A 4,013-nucleotide genomic window follows, 5' to 3' on the forward strand; every position below is an offset into this window, starting at 1 on the left:
AACATATCTGGTGGGCATCTTCTTGTCAGATCCTTAAACCTCTCCCATGCTTCATAGAGAGTCTCACCATCTTGTTGCCTGAAAGTTTGAACCTCAGCTTTCAACCTGTTGATTCTTTGAGGAGGATAGAATCTTGCCAAGAATTTGTTCACCACATCTTCCCAGGTTGTTAAGCTTTCCTTCGGGAAGGATTCCAGCCATTTAGATGTCTTGTCCTTGAGTGAGAAGGGGAATAGAAGCAGTCTGTAGGTGTCAGGATGAACACCATTAGACTTCACAGTATCACATATCCTCAGGAAGGTGGTTAGATGTTGATTGGGATCTTCTTGCACACTACCTCCAAATGAACAGTTGTTCTGAACAAGGGTGATGAGCTGTGGCTTTAGTTCAAAGTTGTTGGCATGTATGGTTGGCTTTTGGATGCTACTTCCACAGTTTCCTGGGTTTGGATTGATGTAAGATCCCAGAACTCTTCTCTCTTGTCCAGCATGATGCACTGGGCCTTCTCTGCCATGGTTGTGAGCCTCTTCTTCATGATGGTATTCCATATTCTCATCCATGTCTAGTTCAAAGTACTCTTCCTCTTCCTCAGCACTAACGACTCTCTTTCCTCTTGCTTCCCTCCTCAATCTAAGGAAGGTCCTCTCAGGTTCAGAATCAAAGGAAGTTGAAGCACTGCTTCTTCTACCTTTCATACAACCCACAAATCACAAGCAAAAAAGATAGATGCAGATAGTATTCTCTGCAAAAATGCTGTTAGTGTGAGTGATGCAATGTATCAAACAGTTAGTGGGTCAGTGAACTAAATAGTAAAAAAAATGTGCAGATAACACCACAAACGGGTAAAGGGTAAAGAGAAGGAAATAACTAAAACTGAAAGTAAATTACTCAAATGAAATTAAACAAAATAAAAAAAAATGCTCAATCTAGTTATCCACCAATTTAATCATTGTTGATACAAAATCAATCCCCGGCAACGGCGCCATAAACTTGATGCACGGAAACTTGTCTTTCAATAAATTTCCCTCGACAAGTATACTGAATTGTCGTCAAGTAAAAATTCATAATAGAGTGAGTTCGAATCCCATAGGGATTGATTGGTCAATCAACTTTAATTAGAGGAATGTTCAAGTTGAGCTAAGCAGAATTTAATGTGAGAGTTGCAGGAAATTAGATGGCGGAAAAGTAAATAACAGAAAATGAAAATACTGAAAATAAAGAGCTGAATGTAAATGGCAGAAGGTAAATTGCAGAATCTTAAATAGGGAATGGGGAATTTAGCATGAAAGTAAATTGCAGAAGTTAAAGAGAATGGGTAAGATCAGAAATGGGGGATTCATTGGGTTTAGGAGATGTTGCATTCTCCGGATCAAGCTCATTTTCATCTTCCTCAATTAATGCATTCATTGATCTCCTTGGCAATCTTAAGTGATTGAACTCCAATTCCTTGGTAATTCAGTCTTTCAAATCTTGATCAATAGCCAATTCCTTGGTCTAATTGCTCATGAGAAGAGATGAAGTATGGTCACTGATTATACCACATGTATTTCCAAATCAAAGTGTTGGTAGGATTATATGTCACTATATCCATCCAAACCCCAATTTGGTCCAACATGAGAAATTATTTCTAGCATGATCTCTTCATTCCTCTTCCAAGGTTCCGAAGAGATCCAAGTATGAATAGCTTCTTTTCCAAGACAACTACCCAATTGGATGAAGATTGAAAGCTTTCTAGTAAAATCAAGAGAAAAGAAAGAAGAAGAATAATGAAAACTATTATTGATCCATCAAATTACAACAGAGCTCCCTAACCCAATGAAAGGAGTTTAGTTGTTCATGGCTCTGGGAATGGAAAACAAAGATGGAGAATGCATTCTGAAAATAAAACTAGAAGTTGCAGAGAAAGTAAAATTATACAGAGAGTAGTTCTCTCAATCCAAAAGCTCCTCTCTAGTTCAAAACTACTTCTATTTATACTACTCTTCTAATCTTCTAGTTGGCTTCTTCAAGTCTTGGATATGGGCCTTTGGATCTTGAGTTGAAGCAGTTTGGAATCTTCAGTGGGCTCAGCTTAGAAAGTGTGAAGTAGGCATGGACTTTGGCTAGGACGTTAGTGGCGTTAACGTTAAGTGAAAATGTGGGTTCGAGAACGTTAGTGAGAATCACCTTTTGCACTAACGTTCCTAGCCCAAGATGAGTTACGTTAACTGTAATGACCCAATTTTCAATATTTCTAGATCATACCAGAAACTGAGCACTACCAATTTGTCTTCCTAATTATTATCTATTATTTATCATATGAGCCTGATTCGTTGTTAAAAGCGTAGTTAATTTGCGAGGTGTATTTTTTTTGAAAACGTTTGGATTAATAGACGGAATCACTCATAATCAATTCACAGGTAATAATAGATAAAACAGTTATAAACAACCACACATAAATACATCACGAGTAGCTAGCAACATTCAGTTATCCAACCTTTATTAGAGTATAGACCTTTAGTTAGAACACCCCTAGATATAGCTAGATAATAATTATATACATATACATACATACAATATCCCAGGTCCTGACCTATTCAAGAGGTCTCTAAGCTGGCACCTAGGCTAGACTAGACTCTATACTCATCTAGTCCCTCTAAACTTCTGAAGCGAGGGAAATTACGTTCTAAGTCTTCAGAACTCAAGTCAGGTGGAACGTCATCAAAAGATAGAACATCATCTGCTACTCCTCTGCACGGTCAGACTTTTCCACAGGACGTCTCTCTGGTACCTCATGTAGTAGCCACACAACAAGAGTCTCGTACACGGGATTTAGGTTAAAGTGCGCAAACGAACGGGGTGCAGACGTTGGCTGGTCTCACAGTATATACATATAAACAAAGAACGATATTCACCCTAGACTCAGAAGACTATCTAGAGCAGAATCCTCTTCTTGCGAACGGTCATCAGCGAACTATGGTAAGGTACTCTTACTTCCATCTGAAGGGGGAAGGGAGAGAGAAGGGGTAAGAACTGGGGAGTTCTTAGTAGGGCTAGGCTTATTAGTTACATTCATTTATTTGGGGTCGATTAGTAGACGAATAACATAATATAGCGAAGCAGTTAACAGAAGATAAAGATAGAAAGAGAAAGTAGAGACAACAGAGAGCAGAACACAAACAAAAGACTACAAGAAAATAAAACACAGAAATAGCATACAAGCAGACAAACATAAAGAAATAGATCACACACAGAAAGGAATGCAACAGAGAATAATGCGCAAACAAGAATGATGCATGTCTAGCCCTAGCGCAGGCCATGAACTCATGTGTCGGTTGGCTACCCGCAATCCCGACATTTATCCGGTCACGAGTAATCCCGATTTCCCGGATACGATTTTCCGTTCCTAAATAAATGCGCATATAATAATAGCCGCTCATTTCAGACAGCCTCTGCTTACTGCAAGAAAATATATATATACTCTACTCTACTCTAGGGAAGCGAAAAATAGCTGTAGGTAACTTAGTTTCCCTACAGAGGCTCTGGGTTGCATTAAGCAACTAATATATATTAAATATAACTCTGGGTTGCGTCAAGAAACTAAAATATATATAAATATAGCTCTGGGTTGCATCAAGCAACTAATATATATATATTATATTACTCTTCTCTTTATATCTCTTTACTCTGTTCTGGTTTCTCTTTTCTCTGTATCTCTTTACTCTGTTTTAATTACTCTGTTCTCTGTATCTCTTTTTTCTTCTCTGATTACTCTTTTCATCTGTATCTATATTACTCCTTTTCTCTTTATCTCTTTACTTTACTCTAGTTACTCTGTTTTCTATGTTTCTCTACTCTGCTCTGATTTCTCTGCTTAACGTATGTATTTAAAGCTTATGTAAATTTCGGTGAATAGTTAGCCTGTCCCAAGTATAGGTTCATTAAGTCTATACTAAAACAGTTTAACATTTCATATTATACCTAACCATAGTCGCAACTCAAGTACTAACTAAGTTGCCCTAGTTCGTTCACTA

General features: G+C 37.8%; 1 non-coding gene across 1 annotated transcript; it reads left to right on the top strand.

Annotated features, from left to right (window-relative positions):
- Positions 1 to 107, top strand: LOC148580530 (small nucleolar RNA R71). Its single transcript, XR_015895972.1, has one exon. It is a non-coding gene; the product is annotated as a small nucleolar RNA R71 (small nucleolar RNA).
- The last annotated feature ends 3,906 nt before the right edge of the window (positions 108 to 4,013 follow it).

The sequence above is a fragment of the Arachis ipaensis genome, chromosome B10 (assembly GCF_059453495.1).
Source record: "Arachis ipaensis isolate K30076 ecotype BB chromosome B10, ASM5945349v1, whole genome shotgun sequence".
In the NCBI taxonomy this organism is placed as follows: Eukaryota; Viridiplantae; Streptophyta; class Magnoliopsida; order Fabales; family Fabaceae; genus Arachis; species Arachis ipaensis.